Source organism: Balaenoptera ricei, chromosome 19, assembly GCF_028023285.1.
Source record: "Balaenoptera ricei isolate mBalRic1 chromosome 19, mBalRic1.hap2, whole genome shotgun sequence".
Classification (NCBI taxonomy): Eukaryota; Metazoa; Chordata; class Mammalia; order Artiodactyla; family Balaenopteridae; genus Balaenoptera; species Balaenoptera ricei.
The window spans coordinates 43812431-43836653 of NC_082657.1; the positions used below are offsets into that span (position 1 = coordinate 43812431).

The window sequence follows — 24223 nt, forward strand, 5'->3', positions numbered from 1 at the left end:
TCCAGAAAAAAATCTACACTCCTTAAAGGAAAATAACAAAATCCAATGTTATCCATAATTTCCAATATATGATCAAAAATTACTAGTCATGTGAAGAATCAGTAATGTGTGACCAATAATCAAGAGAAAAATAAGTCTAAAGAAACAGACCAAGAACAGAGAGGTTGAAATTAACAGACAAGTGTTTTGAAACAGCTATCAGAAATCTGTTCAAGGATTTAAAGTAATTAGGGAATAGATTCAGAATTTTAGTAGAGGTATGGAAACTATTGAAAAGAATCAAAAAGAAATTTGAGAACCCCCAAATAAAATATCTGAACTGAAAAATTCAGTTGATGGGCATAAAAGCAGATTGGACACTGTAGCAGAAAAAGATTGGTGAACTTAAAGACAGGGTAATAGAAGCTATCTAAACTGAAGCACAGAGATTTAAAAAAAAAAAAAAAAAAAAAGGGCAGACACAAATACAGCCAACTGATCTTTGACAAAGGAGCACAGGCAATTCAATGGAGAAATGATAGTCTTTTCAACAAAAGTTGCTGATACAACTGGATATTCACATGCAAAAGAAAAAAAAATCTAGAAACAGACCTACATCTTTCACAAAAATTAACTCAAAACTATAAAACTCCTGGAAGATAACAGGAGAAAATCTACGTGACCTTTGGTTTGGCAATGACTTTTTAGAGACAGCACCAACAATATGATTAATGAAAGAAAAAATTGCTAAGTTGGACTTCATTACAACTCAAAACTTCTACTCTGCAAAAAAAACAAAAAACAAAAACACTGTTAAGAGAATGAAAATGCAAGCCACAGACGGGGATAAAGTCACTGAAAACACATGTGTAATAAAAGACTGGCATCCAAAATATACAAAGAACTCTTAAAATTCAGCAATAAGAAAACAAAAAACCCAACTTTAAAATGGCCAAAAGATCTGAACAGACAGTTCACAAGAGAAGATATATAGATGATGAATAAACATATGAAAAGATGCTTAACATATGTCATTAGGGAATTGCAAATTAAAATGACAATGAGATACCACAAGATACCTATTAGAATGGCTAAAATCCAGAACACTGACAACACCAAATGCCAGCAAGGTTCTGGAGCAACAGGAATGCCCATTCACTGCCGGTGGAAATGCAAAATGATACGCTTTGGAAGACAGTTTGACAGTTTCTTATAAAACTAAACATACTCTTACCATACAATCCACCAATCATGCTCAATGGTATTTGCTCAAATGAGTGGAAAACATATCCACACAAAAACTTGCACTTGAATGTTTACAGCACCTTTATTCATAATTATCAAAACTTGGAAGCAATAAAGATGTCCTTCAATAAGTGAATGGATAAGCAAATCATGATACAGCCACACAACAGAATATGATTCAGTGCTAAAAAGAAATGAGCTATCAAGCCACAAAAAGACATGGAGGAGACTTATTATAAATCAACTATACTTCAATTTAAAAAACAGAAAAGAAATGGAGGAAACTTAAATGCATAGTGCTAAGTAAAAGAAGCCACTCTGAAGAGTCTACATTCTGTATAATTTTAACTACATGACATTCTGGAAAAGGCAAAACTATGGAAAAGATCAGTGTTTGCCAGGAGTTTGGGGGATGGGAGGGAGAGATGTATAGGCGGAAAACAAGGAAATTTTAGGATGATGAAACTATTCTCTATGATATGATAATGGTAGATACATGTATCATACATTTGTCAAAGCCCATAGAATGTACAACACAAAGAGTAAACCCTAATGTAAACTACAGACTTTGGGTGATATTGACACATCAGTGTAGGTATATCAATTGTAGCAAATGAAGCATTCAAATGCAAGATGTTATGACCTGTAGTCAGAAAACTATAAGACACTGATGAAAGAAATCAAAGATGAAACAAACAGATGGAGAGATATACCATGTTCTTGGATTGTAAGAATAAATATTGTGAAAATGACTATATTACCCAAAGCAATCTACAGATTCAGTGCAATCCCTATCAAATTACCAATGGCATTTCTTACAGAATTAGAACAAAAAATTTTACAATTTGTATGGAAACACAAAAGACCCCGAATAGCCAAAGCAATCTTGAGAAAGAGAAACAGAGTTGGAAGAATCAGGCTCCACGACTTCAGACTATACTACAAAACTACAGTAATCAAGACAGTATGGTACTGGCACAAAAACAGAAATATAGATCAATGGAACAATAGAAAGCCCAGAGTTAAACCCATGCACCTATGGTCACCTAATCTATGACAAAGGAGGCAAGAGTATACAGTGGAGAAAAGACAGTCTCTTCAATAAGCAGTGCTGGGAAAACTGGAGAGCTACATGTAAAAGAATGAAATTAGAACACTCCCTAATACCACACACAAAAATAAACTCAAAATGGATTAAAGACCTAAATGTAAGACCAGACACTATAAAACTCTTAGAGGAAAACATGGGAAGAACACTCTTTGACGTAAACCACAGCAAGATCTTTTTTGACCCACCTCCTAGAGTAATGAAAATAAAAACAAAAATAAAAATGGGACCTAATTAAACTAAATAGCTTTTGCACAGCAAAGAAAACCATAAACGAGACGAAAAGACAACCCTCAGAATGGGAGATAATATCTGCAGATGAAGCAACTGATGAGGGATTAATCTCCAAAATATACAAACAGCTCATGCAGCTCAATATCACAAAAACAAACAACCCAATCAAAAAATGGGTGGAAGACCTAAACAGACATTTATCCAAAGAAGACATACAGATGGCCAAGAGGCACATGAAAAGCTGCTCAACATCACTAATTATTAGAGAAATGCAGATCAAAACTACAATGAGGTATCACCTCACACCAGTCAGAATGGCCATCATCAAAAAATCTATAAACAATAAATGCTGGAGAGGGTGTGGAGAAAAGGGAACCCTCATACACTGTTGGTGGGAATGCAAATTGATACAGCCCCTATGGAGAAAAGTATGGAGGTTCCTTAAAAAACGAAAAACAGAACTACCATATGACCCAGCAGTCCCACTCCTGGGCATATACCCTGAGAAAACCATAATTCAAAAAGACACATGCACCCCAATGTTCATTGCAGCACTATTTACAATAGCCGGGACACGGAACCAACCTAAATGTCCATCGACAGATGAATGGATAAAGATGTGGTACACATGTACAATGGAATATTACTCAGCCATAAAAGGAATGAAATTGGGTCATTTGTAGAGATGTGGATGGACCTAGAGTCTGTCATACAGAGTGAAATAAGTCAGAAAGAGAAAAACAAATACTGTATATTAACGGATATATGTGAAATCTAGAAAAATGGTACAGATGAACCTATTTGCAGGGCAGGAATAGAGACGCAGATGAAGAGAACGGACATGTGGACACGGGGGTGGGGGGAAGGGGCAGTGGGATGAATTGGTATGTTGCAATTGACGTATATACACTACCATGTGTAAAACAGATTGCCAGTGGAACCTGCTGTATAGCAAAGGGAGCTCAGCTCAGTGCTCTGTGATGACCTAGATGGATGGGATGTGGGGGGGTGAGCAGGAGGTCCAAGAAGGAGGGGATATATGTATACATACAGCTGATTCACTTCATTGTACCGCAGAAACTAACACAACATTGTAAAGCAACTATTCCCCAATAAAAAGAAAATAGCAGAAACTTTAAGGTGTTAGTAAGGGGGTATATGAGAACTCTCTGTACTTTCCACTCAATTTTTCTTTAAATCTAAAACTGTTCCCCCACAAAGGTCTATTAATTTGTTTAAATAAACAAAGCCTCAGTGGCCTGTTGGATAAATAGAGGGCCAAAAGAAGAGGAGAGAGAGATTTGGGTCTAAAAAAACAAACAAACAAAAACCCAAAAAAACTAAAGAAATAGTAATACCAAAGATTGTCCAAAATTGATGAAAAATATCAAGCCACAGGTTCAAGATGCTCAACAAAATCCAAGCAGGATAATCTTAATGAAAACCAAATCTAAGCACATCATAATAAAATAACTGAAAACCAAAGAGAAAGAGAAAATCTTTAAAGGAGCCAAAAGCGGGGTGGGGGGACACATTACAGAGAAGGAAATGATATGACTTATCATTGACTCCTCATCAGCAATAATGCAAACCTGAAAATAATGGAACATCTTTAAAGTGGAAAAAAAACTGTTAACTGTAATTCCAAATTCAGTGAAAATATCTTTTAAAATGAAAATACAAATAAACATTTTTAAATAAACAAAAACTTTAAAAGTTTATCACCAGTAGACTTGAATGCCAAAATTAATTTTTTTTTCTTTAGGAAGTTATTCAGGCTGAAGGAAAATTTCTCTAAAATTCAATTGACTGCTTACAAAACCGACAATGTATTTCAGGGAATATAGCATATATAAAAGTAAAATATATGAAAACAGTAGCATAAAGAATAGGATGGGCATATGGACGTACGCTACTGCAAGGCTCTTAAATCATTCAATATGTGATTATTTTGTAAGTGATATAATATTAACAAATAAGTATAGGTAAAAATCCAATACAAAAGATAAAATGTAATATCAAAAAAAAATGCTCAATTAATCCAAAAGAAGGCAGGAAAGAAGAAAAAAGAAGACAAACAGAAAACAACTGAAAGATGGTAAGTTTAAACACAACCATACAAATAATCATGTTAAACGTAAAGGCAGAGATTTTCAGGTTGGTTTTTTTTAGGCAAAATCTAATTATAAATCTCTGTTTACAAGAGATTCACTTTAAATATGAAGAAAAAGATAAATGACAAATAAAAAGATGAAAAAATATATACCATGCAACAGTACAAATTTACCGATATCAGAAATGAAATAGAAGACATCACTGTCTACACTGCAACAGTAAAAAGGAAACATTCTAAACAATTTATGCCACTAAATTAAATAATTTAATGAAATTGACAAATTTCTTGTAAAACATAAATTACAAAACTGACACAAGAAGAAATACAAAATATAACTAGCCCTGTACCTACTAAAGAAATTAAATTTATTATCAAAAACCTTCCCACAAAGAAAACTCCAGATGCATAATGCTTCACTGCTGAATCATATAAAAACACTTAAGAAAAAATAATGCCAATTCTACATAAACTCTTCCAGAAAACAGGGGAAGAAAATACTGACAAACTCATTTATAAGACCAACACGGCTGTGGTACTAAAACCATACCAAAGGGAAATTACAAGAAAAGAAAAACCACAAACCAGCATCCCTCATGAACACAGATACAAAAATCCTTAATAAAATGTTAGCAAATTGAAATATATAGATATATAAAATAATACATCATGACGAAATAGGTTTATCACAAGATTGGCTTAACATTCAAATATCAATCTATATAATTTGGCATATTAACAGACTAAGGAGAAACTGCCTATGAGTAGCTCAAAAGATGCAGAAAAGGTATTTGACAATATCCAACACTTATTCATGATAAAAATGCTCAGCAAACTTGGAATAAAAATGAACCTTCCTCAATCTGATAAGGGTTTCCCATAATAACCTTGCAGCTAATGTCACCCTTCATGGTGAAAGACAGAATACTTTCTCCCTAAGGTAGAGAACAAGGCAAGGACGCCTACTCTCACCACTTCAGCATTTATTGGAAGTCCTAATCAGTGCATCAAAGCAGGTAAAAGAAAAAAAAAGGTGTACAGATTGGAAAAGAAGGAATAAAATTGTTTATTTGCAGGTAACATAGTCACGTATGTAGAAAATCCTAAGGAAGCTGAGAAAGAAAAAAAAAAACAGAACTAAAAAGTGAGCTTAGTAAAGCTGCAGGATACAGCCTCAACATCAACATACAATAATTAATTGTATTTCCATACTAGCAAGAAACAATTGGAAACTGTAATTTTAGCAGTACTATTTATAAGAGCATCAAAAAACATGAAATAGGGATAAATTTAACAAAATATATGTAAGAACTGTAACCAAAACTTTGATGAGAGCCAGAACAAAACAACTTTGCAAAAGAAGAAAAAATTGAAGGACTTACACCACTTGGTTTCAAAACTTACTATAAAGCTACATTAATCAAGAAAATGTGGTATTCATATAAGGTTAACCATATAGCTGGAACCAGGAAGTCTGCATTTAAGGACATGAAAAAGTGCTCAACATTATGAGTCGTTAGGAAAATGTAAATGAAAACTATAAGGAGATACTGCTATACACCCAATAGATTGACTAATACAAAACTAACAATATCAAACTGCCAGGTAAGGACGTGGGGCAATGTGACCTCTCACACTTTGCTGACAGGAGTGCAAAATTACAAGAAGTTTGGAAAACTTTGTCAGTTTCTTATAAAGTTAAGCATATGCCTATATGCCTACCCTTCAGCCCAGCAATTCTATTTCCAGGTATTTATCCAAGAGAAATGAAAACGTACGCCCACAGGAAAAAAATACTTATACAAGAACATTCATAACAGCTTATTCATAACAGCCAACCCAAATGTCCATCAACAGGAGAATGGATAAACTGTGGTTTATCCATATAGTGGAATACTACCTAGCAACAAAAAGGAACAAACTACTGATTTATGCAGCAAAGTGGATGAATCTCAGAAACACTGTGTTGAGCAAAAGAAGCCACGCAAAGGAGTACACACGGTATGAGTCCATTTACATAAAGTTCTAGAACAGGAAAAGCTAACCTATGGTGAAAGAAATCGAACCAGTGGTTGCTTCTGGTAGAGGGGGTAGCATGGAATGATGGGGGGTCCTGGGGGGCACACAAAGCAGCTCCCTGGGGTGGTGGAGGTGTCCTATATCTGGACAGGGGTGTGGGTTACAGGGCTGGAAGCATTTGTCAAACCTGATTGAGCTGTACAGTTAAGATATCGCTATGCATGCCCGTACCGAACTAAGCATTCACTATGTAAATTATACTTCCATTTTTTAAAGTTTTTTGTAAAGCTTCAAAAGTACAGGTTCAACACCTCCTATGAAACAACACAGAAAATTAAGAGCGCACCCTTGGACTTCCCTGGTGGCGCAGTGGTTAAGAATTCGCCTGCCAATGCAGGGGACATGAGTTCGAGCCCTAGTCCAGGAAGATCCCACATGCCCTGGAGCAACTAAGCCCGTGCGCCATAACTACTGAGCCTGTGCTCTAGAGCCCACGAGCCACAACTACTGAAGCCTGCGTGCCTAGAGCCTGTGCTCCACAGCAAGAGAAGCCACTGCAATGAGAAGCCCACGCACCACAACGAAGAGTAGCCCCCACTCGCCACAACTAGAGAAAGCCCGTGCGCAGCAACGAAGACCCAACGCAGCCAAAAATAAACATAATTAATTAATTTTTAAAATAATTAATTAATTTTTTTTAAAAAACCTTCACACACACAAAAAAGAGTGCACCCCAACTTCATTCTTCCCCTTGCATGGGCCACCTCCCATGTAATGAATGTTAACAGCAAGTGTGTCCTTCCACACCCCTCTCCATGCTTCTAAGACTCAAACAGTCAAATGCACATGTATGTAGGAAGGTGTGTGACACTAGCTTGTTTTTTTAAATAATTGTTTCCTCTGTAGGTGTTTCTGCTACTTGTTTCTATCACCTAACCATACTCCAGGTCATAGCTACACAACATCCCATTCTATGGACAATGGGATTTAGCCACTGTAGTAGCTTTATCCATCTACTCACAAGTCTCCACTCCCTCCACCCCAATGATGGGCTGTCAGGCTCGCCCCAGTTTTTGTTATTACAAACAATGCTACAAAAACTTCCTTCATCATATACTTAATCTCCCTGGTGCTTTTGTTTCTATAGAAGAATTTCCCAAAGTGGGAATAGTGAATAAAAAAGATAAGTGTGTTATTTGTTTTAATGGATATTGCCGATTACTTTTCACAAAAAGGTTGTAGAAATCTCATTTAGTGTTCAGTCTGATATATTTTAAGTTTCTGCAGACTGGCTTCAGAAATGAAAATAAATTATGAACAAAGCATAATAATCATTTTAGGCAATTCATTACGCCTTGAAGGGGAAAATTCAACAACATATCTAAGCTCACAAATAACCAAGTTATTCTAGTTAAATATCTCCTGAGAGGTGGAATAGCATGATGGTTGAGAACTGAAACAACCCTGGCCAAGGTATTGCCCAAGCCTGACTTACATCGTCTCTGTGACCTTGAATAAGTTAGTTGATCTGTTTGCACCTGAGCATCCTCATAAACAAAAATGTAAATAATAATAGTACTTATATCATTGAAGATTTAATAAAGGTAATGTGAAGAACCCGGCACATGGAGAGTGGAGAGTCTGATACATGAAAAGAGCTCTGTGATGTTAGTTATTATTGGGCAAGTTGCTTATCTTCTCTGGATCTCCATTTCCTTATCTGTAAAATGGGGACAGTAATACCATTGTCTCATAGGGCACATAAAGTGATCAGAACAATGCTGGTCTCATCTTAAGCTTTCAATAAAATTAGCTAATGTCATTGTTAAAATGCAATGCTCACATAGAGGAACCAGGCTTGTCACCTGCGGGATCTAAATGTGGGGTGGATGGTACTCACAACCTCCCAAAACTCATAAGAAAGCTAAGTTCCTGCCAGGCTGACGATGATATTAAATTCTTGGAAGGCACGCAACTACACTGATTGTGCCCAAGGGCCCAGACTCTGGACTAAAAGAGGGGTCTAAAAGAAATGTAGATTTCTAGAAAACAGAGTCCCTGCCCTGCACAATGCAGCCAAGAGTCACCTGCTGGGCCATGTCCATCAAGGGTGGCCAATCAGTAGATGGCACCTGCATTATCAGTTTGGAGGTTTTCAACTCTGTTTATTAACTCAACTGCGGATTTTAGCTAATTTTTTAAAAAGCTCTAGGTAAAGTCAATGATCGTATTGGGGAAAAACAGGCATAAACAAGCCCATGTTATCTCTTTACCAGGATCGAACAAACAAATCAACTTGTCATTGGTTTTACTAAAGACTCCTAGTGATGCTTTTAGCTGGAAGTTAAATGTCCCTTCATTTGGGGACAGAAATATCAGCCCAGGCAGTTAACTAAACTGATGGCTGTTGACACTAGCCTTTTGCCTAATGATGAGAGGTACAGAGGCCACTGTACCTGGATTCAGGGAAACAGCTGCAGAGAAATCTGCGGCTGCGGAGGGCTGGACACTCGCGTTTGTCCGTGTGCCCTGAGGTGACCAGATCCCGGGAAGCTCCTCACACAGACCCTGAGCACACAGCATTGATTCCCACAGGTGGATGGATCATCCCCACCATTGGAACACCCATACCTGTTCCCAGAGAGCTTTGGTCCCACTATCAAGGGACCAAGGAAATCCAATTTATGGTCACAGGCTGCGTGTGGAATCTGAACAAAGGATGACGGCTACTCTTGGAAGCTATTGGATCCTCTGTGCATGAGCCTCATGAATACACCCATGTTCACGCTTCTAGTGTGCAAATCTCCCCTGATGGCCAGGAGAGAGCCAGGTCCACTGATGGAGAGCCACATACTTCACTCAGAGGTGGATTTCTGCCTGCGCCTGGGGCCCCCTCACTGGACAATCCCCCTCCTCTCAGCAGCCCCTCCTTTCCATGTAATGGAAGGGCCAGGAGGGCAACAAGTAGCCTCCACCTCAAGAGACCTCCTGGCCACAGGGAACAGAGTTACATTTTGATTGTAGGACTCAAAACGTGATATGATCTTGTTTTGTATTTGAAGCCCATAAAATCCAGTGTTATAATGTGTGTTTGATAGGGGGAGGGGCCCTAGAAAAACATATCAATTATCCAGGTCCTTGACTGCACTATGAAGAAACTATGATAAAATAAAGTCCACCAGGTAGCATGAATAACTAAAATGAAATAAAACAGTAAAAAAAAAAAAAAAAAAAAAAAAGAAGTAAAGTAAAATAAAATACACTCCATGTGTTTCACATGACATCAAAACTGGATCATGGCCCCAAATTATCTGATTAAAGGCTCATGAAACACCAGCAAATTGCTTATTGATTAGAGACTGAATGATTAAGAGTCTTTTAACCATTATCCCCATCTCCTCCCTCCCACCCTTGTCTACTTGTCCTCCACACCCACTCTCAGAGTGACCTTTTGAAGGTCACTTTAGGCTGAGCATTTGCCAGGGACCCTGTTTCATATGTCACATGTATTATCATGTGAGGACAACAGCTCCCCAAGGAAAGTATTAGTGTTAGCGTCTCCCCATGTTATGGGTGATGACACCAAGGCGCTGGGAGGTTAAGTAACTTAATCAAGGTCCACAGCTAGTTAGTAGTGGAGCTGGGATGCCAACTCATGCAGCCCGGGTCTACAGTTCGCTCTTAAGCACTAGGCTAAGTAATTAAAAGGGCAAGAATGCATTTTCTCTCGTGGGACTAAATACAATTACTTTCGTTTTCTACCTTTTAGAAAGGCAACCCATAAATGTGTTTATTTTTCCTGCTGTGTCCCTGACACAGGACACATTGCTGTGGGCAACCAAAAAAGAGAGAAGGGAGCACCGGAAGACCTCCGCTGGGTGCTCAACAGTCCCCTCCCCCAGCTCACCACACCACCACCCAACCTTAACGTGCTTTCAAGGTGAAGAGGTATCACTGCCCATCGTGTAAACACACTACTACATTTAAAATAGGTAACTAATAAGGACCTACTGTATAGCACAGGGAACTCTACTCAATACTCTATAATGGCCTATACGGGAAAAGCATCTTAAAAAAGAGTGGATAAATGTGTATGTATAACCGATTCACTTTGCTGTACACCTGCAACTAACACAACATTGTAAATCAACTATACTCCAATAAAAAATTTTTAAAAAAGAAAGTCTCAAGATCAAAAAGTTAAATAGAGTTACCACATGGTCCAGCAATTGCACTCCTCTGCATATACCCAAGGGAAATGAAAACATGTCCTTGAAAACAATTGCACATGAATATTCACAGCAGCATTACTCATAGCAGCCAAAATATGGAAACAACCCAAATGCCCACCAACTTATGAATGGATGAACAAAATGTGGTATATCCATACAATGAAGTATTATACAGCCATATAAAAAAGTGAAGTAGAGACACATGCTACAACATGGATGAACCTTGGCAACATTATGCTAAGTGGAAGAAGTCGGACACAAAGGCCACATATCGTATGATTCCATTTACAGGAAATGTTCAGAATAAACAAATCCATAGAGACAAAAAGTAGAATCGTGGCTGCTAGGGACTGGGGAGGACGAAAGAATGGGGAGTGACTGCCAGCGGGTACCCAGCTTCTTTTGGAGGTGATGGAAATGTTCTGGAATTAGATAGTGGTGATAATTGTACAACTTCGTCAATTATATTCTTCAAAGGGATGAATTTCATGGTATATGAACTATATCTCAATAAAAAATATTTTTTAAAATTAGCAACTGCATTAAAAACATCTGCCCTGAAATTGTAAGAGATTCTATGGGTAAGAAACCTGATAGAATGCTTTCCCAAATTTGACAGAATTCCTATAAATATATATACTATTACCAATAAAGAGTAGTGAAACTGGGAAAAAGCTGTTTTAAAGCAACAATAATAAATATATTTCCATCAGTCATGCTAGAGGAAAGACTGAATTATCCCTCTATCTATAGAAAACTAATATAAATTTGTGGCCATGTGAAGACAATGATAGTATGTAGCCAAAGATTATAGGAGAAAAATATTAGAGATATGACAAGAAAATAATAAAATTATCTTTTCTAAGTTTCTACCATGTTCACTGTATTTGTCAGTTTTTTTTTTTAAATGAGTGATTTGTTATATCTCCTCTTGTTCTAAACTAAAAATTTCCTTTCAAAACAATAAAAAAGGGGTGGGGAGGTGGGGGAGAAAGTCTTTCTGGGCTGGAAGTGGCATCAAATTCGTATGAACATGGCCTCTTCTTTTCTATCTCTTCCTTCCACGCAGCCAGAGTGGCAAGACCTGCAGCAGGGACACGGTTTTCTGTCCCTTTTGCCTCTTCTCTGTTCTCCCTCAGGGGTCCAGGCTCAGGGGTCACCCCAGACCATCAAGCCAGCTTTGACAGCCTAGGACAGCTCTGCTCCAGAAATGGGGCCTTAGTCCCGTTCAGACGCTCTCAAAACTTGTCTGCCAGGGTCTCTGAGTACAGTTTTTCCCTCAACAAGGTGACCCTGCTGAGGATGGGTCTGTTCTTTTTTTTTTTTTTAAATAAATTTGTTTATTTATTTATTTGTTTTTGGCTGCGTTGGGTCTCCATTGTTGCGCGCGGGCTTTCTCTAGTTGCGGAGAGCGGGGGCTACTCTTCGTTGCGGTGCGCGGGCTTCTCATTGCAGTGGCTTCTCCTTTTGCGGAGCACGGGTTCTAGATGCATGGGCTCAGTAGTTGTGGCACATGAGCTCAGTAGTTGTGGCTCACGGGCTCTAGAGTGCAGGCTCAGTAGTTGTGGCGCACGGGCTTAGTTGCTCTGCGGCGTGTGAGCTCTTCCCAGACCAGGGCTTCAACCCGTGGGCCCTGCATTGGCAGGCAGATTCTTAACCACTGCGCCACCAGGGAAGCCCCTGGGTCTGTTCTTAAGGCACATGGATGGAGTGAGCTACTCTGATGTCTCTTGAGTCCACTTAGATATTCAAAAGGGAGTTCTTCACAGCGTCTAGCCTGGTACACCAGAAATCCACCATAGTTCTTGGGGTTAAATCTCCCTTAAACAATGTAACAAACTTTCCTTCTCCCCCTCCCCATTCGCTACCTTCCTTTTCCGTTTCCCCTTCCTCTTCCTCCTCCTCTCCTTCTCCTTCTCCTTCTTCTCATTATCCTGGGAATAGCTTTCCCTCCTGGACATCATAGAAGGGAGAATGGATAGACACGAGAATTCAGGAATTCCTGGGTCCCCTGGCTGTGATAAAATCTCAGGCTTGCACAACTTCGCACTTCCTGAAAAAGCAAAAGTGTGATCCAAATATGGAGACGGGACCAGACTAGATGGGTCCCTGGCAGGATAAGGCTGTCCCTCAGTGTAGCAGAGAGCTAAGTGTAGAGAAGAGAAAATGTGATTGTAAAAGTGGAAAGCAGAGGGTGAGGGCCTGCCGGGCAGACTCTGGAAGGCCTTGAATACCAGTAATTCTCTCCTCACGTGACTTAGGGTTTCATATTCTAACAACACCCTTTACCGACCCACACAACCTCAACCGGAAATGCTAAAACCAAGAAGAGAAACTCACTGCAATTCTACTACCTGCCCACCCCTCTCCACGTCCAGTCCCGGAGACTCTAACGCAGACAATTGTGAAGAGATGGATGTCGAAGGATAACTATCATTGGTCCCATTAATTCTCCAGGTCACTTTGCAGACTTCCTCGGTTCTGAGATGGATGGTTGGTACTATGTTCATAATAATGACCATCAACCCTTAGCGTTTGTTTAACATTTTACAATGCATGTGAACTTATTTGATCTGCACAGCTCCGTGAAGTAAGTATGACAGCAGCATCCTAACAATGGTACAGGTAAGAAAACTGAAACCCAGGCAGGGGAAGTGATGGCCTGGCTGAAGATTGCCAAGTTCGCAAGTACTGTTTTATCTAATAAGTTATCTCAGTCTCCCTAACATGAATAAAAATCTCTCAAGTTTAAGGAGTCAGATTAATCTATCCTGAGGCTTTCTTTGGATGCCTTTTATACATGGAGGGTGGGGTTGCCTGCAAATACGGCTCAGCCTTGGGGACGAGACCACCCACCCACCCCCCTTGCCCTTCAGACAAAGGCACACATAGGTTTTGTGCAAAGTGGATCTTTAGGACCCCAAAATCGACAGAGCTCTCTCCTTTAAGAACCATGGATTTTATAAAAACCTGTTGCTGGTCAGCTCTCTTTCCAGACAATAGGCTCCTCTCCAGCCTCAATCACCACTCATCTTAGATAAAAGAGAGCAAGAACACACACAGAAGACCGCACGGGGTGTCTGTCTGAAAACTGCCACCAGCTTAGCAGCGTCAGAGAGCAACACGTTCCAAACATCCCAGCTGCCGGGGCAGGTCGTCCAGCTCGGAGCCCCTTGTTCCTTCTCCAGCCCTTCATGAGTAGGGACTTCCCACTGGGCCCTCTGTTCCTCCGGTGCTGCCACACCCAAGCACCCATGGAGCTGGGAGGTCCAGCTGAGACCCATCAGGTCGAATCAGAGAAGGTCAAATCCAGCCGGGAGGGCAAGGCAGGGAGGAGACAGGAGGCCACAGAGATGCGAGCCGTCCAGACCCAGAGCAGGAAGTGGGAGCAGGTGAGCAAGCTTGGAACCTCTGACAGAAGCAGGACAAAGGGGTACTGCCCCCAAATGTGGTCCTCAAAAGTATTTCCCACACAGTCTACCAAGTCCATCTTCTTCGGAGTTAATACATTCTATTTATGAAATGCATCAGGGAAGGTTACGAACTCTCAGTTGCTCACGCCATAGTAGATCGATCAATCCTCTCTCTCTTTCTCATCTATTTTTCTGTCCATCCATCCATCCATCCATCCATCATCTATCTCATTCATGTTGGCTATGAGCAGACCTGTATCCACATTAAAAGATAACACAAACTTGTAGGTAAATTCCATCCCTACCTGAAGCAGGGTCAGAGATGCTGAAATTATCTCACACCTTCATCCATTCATCCATCTATCCATCCATCCATCCATCTCTCTCTGCCTCTTTCCACCCATTTATCCACTCATTTGTGCATCAATTGTTAATAATCCCAACTATATGCCTGGGCCTCTGAATTAGATCCATCCTCTTTCCCAAGAACCTCACAGTCTAGAGGGGGAGACGGATATGTGAACAATCCCATGTGATCAGCACCTCAGCGGGGATACAGAGCAGCACGGAAGGCTTCGGAGAGGGGGTTACAGGTGAGCAGGGCCCTGAAAGACAAGTAGGAGTTGAACAGGAGGTCAAGGTAATCAAAAGACACTCCAGGTAGAGGGAATGGCAGGTGAAAAGTCAGAGTCTGGGAATATCAGGGCCAAATCCAGAGTTAGCCTTAGGAGAAATTCTCTTTTTATTGCTGGTTTGAGACAATAACTGAAATAAAGTTTCCCATATTCTCCAGTCATGGGTCCTGTTTGGGTTTGACTTCGTTAATGTGAAAATGGTAATACACAGAGAAAGAAAAGGCATAGGGAACAGCCTCACAGGAGTGGGAATAAGTCAAGTTCTGGGAATAGCAAGTAAGCAAGCCAAGATGCCTTTGGTTAATTCAAACAATCCTCCTATCCTGTACAGAAGGTGGAAACTGATGCCAAGCCAGTGGCTTGTCATGGGAGAGACCATAGGGGCAGCCTTTCACAAACAACGTGTTACATCGCTGACACACTGTCTTTTTCTGGGGCTCATTTAGTAGAAAGGGATACCATCTTAGCCCACATGCGCTGCTATAACAAAATACCATAGCAGTGGTGGCTTGTAAACCACAGATATCACTTCTCACAGTTTTGGAGGCTGGGAGGTCCAAGATGAAGGTGCCGGCAGATTCAGTGTCTGGCGAGGGCCCACCTCCTAGTTCACAGAGGGCCATCTTTTCGCTGTGTCCTCACTTGGCAGAAGGGGCAAGGGAGCTCTCTGGGTCTCTATTATAAGGGCACCAATCCCATTCATGAGGGCTCTTTTTTTTTTTTTTTAATCATTTATTTATTTATTTATTTATTTTTGGCTGTGTTGGGTCTTCGTTTCTGTGCGAGGGCTTTCTCTAGTTGCAGCAAGTGGGGGCCACTCTTCATCGCGGTGCGCGGGCCTCTCACTATCACGGCCTCTCTTGTTGGGGAGCACAGGCTCCAGACGCGCAGGCTCAGTAATTGTGGCCAACGGGCCCAGTTGCTCCACGGCATGTGGGATCTTCCCAGACCAGGGCTCGAACCCGTGTCTCCTGCATTGGCAGGCAGATTCTCAACCACTGCGCCACCAGGGAAGCCCCATGAGGGCTCTTAATCACCAAAGGCCCCACCTCCAAAGACCATTCGACTGGGGACTAGGTTTCAACAAATGAATTAGCGGGGAGAGACACAAACATTCAGTCTATAGCAGGTACCGTCCCCCAAATCCAGACCACAAACATATTTCCCACAACCACTCCATCAAACAGAACTTCTTTGAAGTTAACAAACTCTATTTGAAATGGTAAAACGCCAAGGAGTAGTATGAACTATCATTTGTTCACACTTTTGTGTAAGGTTTTTTAATCAGTGTAGGCATCCCTTTTAGATTAACCATCATGGGGACTTCCCTGCTGGTCCAGTGGTAAAGAATCCACCTTACAATGCAGGGGACGCGGGTTCAATCCCTCATCAGGGAACTAAGATCCCACATGCTGTGGGGCAACTAAGCCCACGCACCGCGACTACTGAGCTCGCGCACCTCAACTAGAGAGCCTGCGTGCCGCAAACTACAGAGCCCACGCGCTCTGGAGCCCGCGTGCCACAACTAGAGAAGAGAAAACCCGCATGCCGCAACTAGAGAGGAGCCCACGCGCCGCAACGAAAGATCCTGCCTGCCTCAACGAGGATCCCGCGTGCCGCAACTAAGACCCGACGCAGCCAAAAATAAATTAAATAAATAAGTAAATAATAAATAGATTAACCAACATGAAGGACTGTGAGCTTCCATGGGAGAGAGGGGAAAGAGATTTATAAGAGATCCTCAGCATAGCAGGCAGCGTTCAGAGTGGAGTTTAGGAGAAGCCTGAAGTCAGCAAAAAAAACACCCAGGCCCTTGAGTCAGACACCAGGGAGACGGGAGGCTGCAAACGGCCAGCTGTGTCCATTCCCCATCCTCTAAGGTGTCAGTTATGGGAGTTAGACTTTGGTGTCACTGAACATCTTCTCCCACAGTCTGTGATCATCAAGCCAGTAAATGCCTGCAGCTGAAGAAAACAGCTGCTGGATTGGATCATATTAATCATAACGCATCACAGTTTTGTAGCACTTCCTCGGGTTGGCCAGGGCTAAGCACCTCACATACATATTCCCAACGAATCTCCCCAGCACCCCAGGAGAGCGGTGCTATAATCCTCCTTTTACAGACATGAAAACTGAGACTCGAGAAGGTTGCATGCCCTGGATCACACAGCATGGGAGTAGCAGAGCAGACATTTGGTCCAGGTCTGCTTTTCTGTGAAGCATCTACTTTTACTCCCCACTGAGATGTTTTACTTGTCATGGTGCCTGGACAGAGTAGGCATGCATGCAGGCGGGCATTGTCGGGATATAATAAGTATTTGAATGAATTGGCAGTGGCTCTGAGAAAATGATTGCCTCCCTCATATCTGTGGCAAAAATATTATACCTCTGTCTTTTTGGAGAAGTTTGAGAAGTTAAACGATCCTCACGGAAAGCTCTTTGTATTAGTTTCCCAGGGCTGCTGTAACAAAGTACCAAAACCTGGGTAGCTTAAAACAACAGAAATGTATTGTCTCATAGTTCTGGAGGCTGGAACTCCAAAATCACAGTGTTGCAGGGCCAGGCTCTCTCTGACAAAGTTAGGGGAAAATCCTTCCTTGTTCCTTCTAGCTGCTGGTGTTGACCAGAAGTCCTTGGCATCCCTTGCCAAATCCTTGGCATCCCTTGATATAGTCCTTGAAGATATATCACTCCAGTTATATGGCCATCTTTTCCCTGTGGGTCTTCACACCGTCTTCCCTCTGTGTGTGTTTGGCTCTGTGTCGAAATTTCCCCTTCTTATAGGGACATCAGTCATATCGGATTAGAACCCACCCTAACAACCTGATCTTAACTTGATTACCTCTGTAAAGACCCTATTTCCAAATAAGATCAGATTCTGAAGTACTCGGAGTTAGGACTTCAACATATCTTGGGGGGGAGGGCGCGGGGTGGGGGGAGACATCATTCAACCCATCATGTTGTACCTCAACTGTTAATCCTCAGAGTTAAACTTTGATTCATTTACTGCCTTCCCCTGGTTCCCACCTCTTCCCGATCTGAGAATAATTACATCCTCATGTCCCCACAGTGCTGGAGACGGTCTGGATCTATGGTTGAGACACCCCTATCCCCAACCATGACCCTCACCCCATCCAAGTGCCATCCCTACTGCACTGCCCACCGGATTTCTAAGAAGTGCAGAGAGGCTCGTCTTTCCCAGCAACTGGCCAATTTCCCTTTCATTCCCACTTGCTAATGACATCTGTCAGCTCAGCACTAACAGCCTGGTGCCTTTCTGTCATAATCAGCTCTTTGTCTGCTGCTTCCGGTTGGGTGTTTACAGGCAGCTGGGGACAGTCAGCTGTTTTCCACAATGCTATTGTGTGCTTAAGAAGAAAAACTTAAGTCTTTTTAATTAACCACCACCCTTCAACATGGAAGCCAAGATCATAGCCACTTTACCTCGCTTTACCCCACAGATGTATCCCTGAGGTAACAGAAGGCGAGACAGGGACTTCATAACAATACAGTTCATAACAATAGAGTTTGTACTGCTTCTAAGCACTTTCCCATCCACAATGTCTTGTAGATAAGCGGGGGGAGGGGGAGCAGGAAACCCCATTGGGGTAGATGGGGAAACTGAGGTCAGTGTCCATGGTTAAATAACTGGTAAGTGGTCTCTTGGGCCAGGTTTCTTTCTATTTTGTCACATCTCTCCTGTCCACAAGGCTGAGAGAGAACTCAGTATTTAAACAAACGCCAAGTAAGGAGGACAGCTAACTTCCAAGATGGCCCATGTTCTTCTAGCCACACTAGCTTTCATTTGGAGGAATGCACCAAGTTCCACTGTGCCCCGGGGCCTTTGCACCTGGCGTTCCTGCTGCCTGGAATGCACCTCCCTCCAGTAGTCTCCCTTCAAGTGCCAGCTCATGCGTCATAGCCTCAGGGAAGCACTTCTCTCTTTTTTTAACTTTACTCAGGACTAATTGACAGATACAATTGCATATATTTAAAGTGTACAATGTGACGATTTGTTATACGTATACATTATAGGATGATTAACAAGATCAAGATTATTAACATAAACATCACCTCCCTCAGTTAACATACTTAATTTTGTGTGTGTGTGTGGCTAATAACTACCCTCAGCAACTTTCAAGTACACGATCCTGTATTATTAACTACAGTCACCATGCTGTACATGAGCTCCTGAGAACTTACTCTTCTTATAATTAAAAATTTGTACCTTTGACCTGTGGATGAATAAAGAAAATGTGCTATAAATATATATACATGGGCTTCCCTGGTGGCGCAGTGGTTGAGAATCTGCCTGCCAATGCAGGGGACACGGGTTCGAGCCCTGGTCTGGGAAGATCCCACATGCCGCGGAGCAACTAGGCCCGTGAGCCACAACTACTGAGCCTGCGCGTCTGGAGCCTGTGCTCCGCAACAAGAGAGGCCGTGATAGTGAGAGGCCCGCGCACCGCGATGAAGAGTGGCCCCCGCTTGCCGCAACTAGAGAAAGCCCTTGCACAGAAACGAAGACCCAACACAGCCATAAATTAATTAATAAATTAATTAATTAATTTTAAAAATATATATATATATACACACACATGCATGATGGAATATTATTCAGCCAATAAAAAGAAGGAAATCCTGCCATTGGCACCAACATGGATATATCTGGAGGGCATTATGCTAAGTGAAATAAGCCATCAGACAGAGAAAGACAAATACTGTATGATATCATTTATATGGGAATCTAAACACACACACACACACACAAATTATTTCACAGAAATAGAGAATTGAGTAGTGGTTGCCAGGGCCTGGGGGAGGAGGAAATGGGGTGATGTAAGTCAAAGACTATACATTTCCAGTTATCAGAGAAGCATTTATTGACGCTTCAGGCTGGGTCACCTCTCTCATCACATACTCTCATAGAACTCTCCACCTCCCCCAAATGTTTGTCACAAGCAGAATTAGTTGATTTATCATCTGATTATATATTTAGCAGCATCTACTCTGGTAGACAAAGGACAGGAACCAAGGATATCTTGTTCATTCCTAATCCCCAATCCCCCTTGGTCATTCAGATTTTTCAAACAAAAACCACCATCAAAAATGTATTTACAGGGCTCCCCTAGTGGCGCAGTGGTTAAGAATCCACCTGCCAATGCAGGGGACACAGGTTCAAACCCTGGTCCAGGAAGATCCCACATGCCGTGGAGCAACTAAGCCCATGTGCCACAACTACTCAACCTGTGCTCTAGAGCCCATGAGCCACAACTACTGAGCGCGCGTGCTACAACTACTGAAGCCCGCGTGCCTAGAGCCCGTGCTCTGCAACAAGCGAAGCCACTGCGATGAGAAGCCCCCGCTCGCCGCAACTAGAGAAAGCCCGTGTGCAGCAACGAAGACCCAATGCAGCCAAAAATAAATAAATAAAATTAATAAATTTATTTTTAAAAAATGTATTGACAGACATTTACTCTGCCACAGGTTATACTTGATATTGCAAGAATCTGCCCAATCCCGGTCCCCACTCCTATACCTGCCTCAGTAAAGATCTATCAAATGAGTGAATGAAGGTTATCAACCCTATGAATTGTCACCAGCCAGCAAAGTTACCCCTTTCTCTGTACCACTCCCCTACTCCCAAGCACTTTGTTGATAACTAGAATATAACTAAGGTGACAGTACACAAATTTGACAACTTTTTGAGACCCTCACGTATGTGGTCTACACATTAAACAAAATGCTTGAAATTGGGACCAGCAGAAAAGTCTGTGTCACAAAAGGGCTGTAATCTATCACGTATGACATTGGGTTGTAATTAGTGTTTTATCTGTCTCTTCCTCCAGATCATGAACTCCTTGAGGACAGTGACCATGTACTACTCCTCTGTTTCCAGGACACAGCACAGGCAACAAATGTTTGTGGAATGAATGAATGAATCAATCAATGAATAAGTAAGCACACTGAGTAGTTAAAGAAGAAAATACTTTGCAATGTCAGCAAACATTGCCCAATAAATTGGCTTGATAAGATTGGGTTTCTTTTTATTTATTTTATTTTTATTCTTTTTTTTGAATTTTTTTTATACAGCAGGTTCTTATTAGTTATCTATTTTATACATATTAGTGTATATGTGTCAATCCCAATCTCCCAATTCATCCCATAACCACCGCTCCCCCCCGCCACTTTCCCCCTTGGTGTCCATACATTTGTTCTCCACGTCTGTGTCTCTATTTCTGCCCTGCAAACCGGTTCATCTGTACCATTTTTCTAGATTCCACATATGTGTGTTAATATACAATATTTGTTTTTCTCTTTCTGACTTCACTCTGGACGACAGTCTCTAGGTCCATTAACAAATGGACCTACAAATAACCCAACTGTCTCCACAAATGATCCAATTTCGTTCCTTTTTATGACTGAGTAATATTCCATTGTATATATGTACCACTTCTTCTTTATCCATTCATCTATCAATGGACATTTAGGTTGCTTCCATGACCTGGCTATTGTAAATAGTGCTGCAATGAACATTGGGGTGCATGTGTCTTTTTGAATTATGGTTTTCTCTGGGTATATGCCCAGTATGGGTTTCTTTTTAATATCAGAATTTTCTTTCATAAGAAACCATTTGAGGGGGACTTCCCTGGTGGCGCAGTGGTTGAGAGTCTGCCTGCCAATGCAGGGGACACAGGTTCGAGCCCTGGTCTGGGAGGATCCCACATGCCGCGGAGTGACTAGGCCCGTGGGCCACAATTGCTGAGTCTGCGCGTCTGGAGCCTGTGCTCCGCAACGGGAGGGGCCGCGATGGTGAGAGGCCCGCGCACCGCGATGAAGAGTGGCCCCCACTTGCCGCAACTGGAGAAAGCCCTCGCACAGAAACGAAGACCCAACACAGCCAAAAATAAATAAATAAATATTTTTAAAAAATGGTCCACATCAAAAAAAAAAAGCTTAAAAAGAAACCACTTGAATCTGTGTTAGAATGAAGAATTTTCTACTCTATTTTCCATGAAGACTTTTTCATAGCCTTACAAATTTGGGAGCCCCATGTGCTATTTTCCATTCTGATCAGTCACAAACCGTATCAGCACTTTAAACCCAAAACTCACACTATAGGTAGAAATATGCACCCTCTGACAACAGATCCATTATTCCTGGCCAAAACTGTTCATGATATTTAGGAATAAACCTGGGAGGTAACCAAAAATAGAGCAACATGAGGTCTTAGAAAGAGGAGAAATTTTGAAGTCAGACTTACCTGGCTCTTTTGGGGGACCAATGCTCCTCATACTTAATTCAGCATCGAATCACCTGGTGGGGGGAGGAGGGAATGTCTTGTTAATATTCAGATTGATTCTTTAGTTCTAAGGTGGGGCCTGATAAAAAAGTGAACAGATAAGCAAGCCAAAAAACTCATAAACAGGCAATCAAACTTAATTCAAAGCTTTCTATTTCATGTGCATGGTATTCTCAAGCCTGAGATTTTGCTTTGTGTTTTACATCACATAAACAATCAGAGCTGACATTTCTAATGCGAGGAAGGAAGAGCAAAGCTGGGACTTGACTGTGAATGAGGTTTGGGGAAAACATTAGGCTCCCTGGCTGGGCGTTTAAGACCATTCATGATGTGACCTGCACTTGATTCTCTGGCCGCCCCTCTCACCACAGCCGCCTCACACTATGCTCAGTTCGTGCCACACTACTTCCTGGTCCTAAACAATCTGTTCTCTCTGCACCGCCCACCCCCCCCAAAAAAGGGCCTTTGCACATGCCACTCCCATCACTGATTTTTTTTCCTCACCCGCCCAGGATATAAACACTTGCCCATCTTTCAAGACTTAACTCAAGCACCACTTCACCTATTAAGTCTTCCCTGATTCCCCTACATGAGATGACCTCTCCCTGCTCTGGCCTGCCCCACCATACCCGCTACAGATTGCCATAGCTTATATTTGTTTATAATCCATTTGTATGTCTCTTTCTTGCCCCTAGACTGAGCTCTCTGAAGTAGGCACTGTGTCCTGTGTCTGCAGAGGCCACACCTCTATCTTAGCAGGTCTTAGTCTTTGTGGAATGAATAAATGAATGACTGAAAAATGAATGAATCTTTGCAGCAACACTACCTCAATGCCTATCACCGCCCTGATCACACTTAAGTTGCAATTTTTTGCTTGTATGTCTGTTTCCCTGTGAGACTGTGAGCTCCTTGAAGACGGTCCCAGACCCTGCCAATACTAATCTTCATCACCTGTCAATGCTCAAGAAATATTTGCTTAATGAATATAAGTTGCTTTGGATCGAACTCAGATAAGGCTCCTTCCGAACAGAAAAGATAAATGCACGATGATAAAGATTTTAAAGGGCTGTCAAGTTCATGTGTTGATTTATGGAGCAAATTAATACGACAGCATCAACACTTCCAGCCCTCCCCAATCAGTTTCAGCAATTACGTGTACCCAGGGCAGGGCGCAGCTGTTTGTGAGACGCGACACAAGAGATGTCTCCCCTGGTTTGCTGAAAGGTCTTCAACATACTTCTAGTTGACAAACAACCATGTGTTACTCATCAGACATCCCATTAAACCAAATTGTACAACTTGTTAGACAGTTATTCATTGTGAAGGCTCTGTACATGACTTCAGGCCTGCTGGGTACTGAGCCTACCCGAAAGCCAGGGAAGGGGTGTGTGTGTGTATGTGTAAATACAGACCCCCAATGTCTTCACTTACCACCTAAGGTTTTGTCCCGCCCATGTCAGTGCAATTTTGTACCAATTTCCACAGGGAATTAGCAACACGAGGTATAATAAGCTGGCATATTCCCTACCCCAGAACTCCTGAAAGTATCTAATATTATAGGAAATATCTAAACTCTCTTGCCATAAAGTATACTTAGAAGTTTTATCAAGAAAGACTACATAGTACATATTAAATGTTGACTTGTGTGATGCAAATAGATACTATTCTGGGCCACCAGTAATGCCATGGATACCTCATCTCTGAGCACAGGATGGGAGGCTTGGGAAAGGGAGGAGTAGCATTTTGTTATAAATCTCACAGGTGCCTGGAGATTCTGGAACGTCACTGAGTGAGCTGACGTGCTGACTTAGTGGTATCCAAGGCTCAAGCAAGGGAAAAACCCACCCTGGAATGAGGCTCACCTTGTAACAGAGCCAGCCCTCAAATGTGGGAGAAGAGAAGAAAATCACATGTGATGCTCCCAGGAGAGGTGTTTCCCCAG

The 24223-nt window shown here is 41.7% G+C and overlaps 1 long non-coding RNA gene across 3 annotated transcripts in view; it reads right to left on the minus strand.

Annotated features, from left to right (window-relative positions):
* The window catches only part of LOC132353424 (uncharacterized), a 600229-nt gene extending 577933 nt beyond the window's left edge, over window positions 1-22296 (minus strand). For all 3 annotated transcript variants that reach the window (XR_009499025.1, XR_009499023.1, XR_009499024.1), the window contains exon 1: window positions 22243-22296. This is a non-coding gene — a long non-coding RNA (uncharacterized LOC132353424). The remainder of the gene's footprint in view (window positions 1-22242) is intronic.
* Between the last annotated feature and the right edge of the window lie 1927 nt (window positions 22297-24223).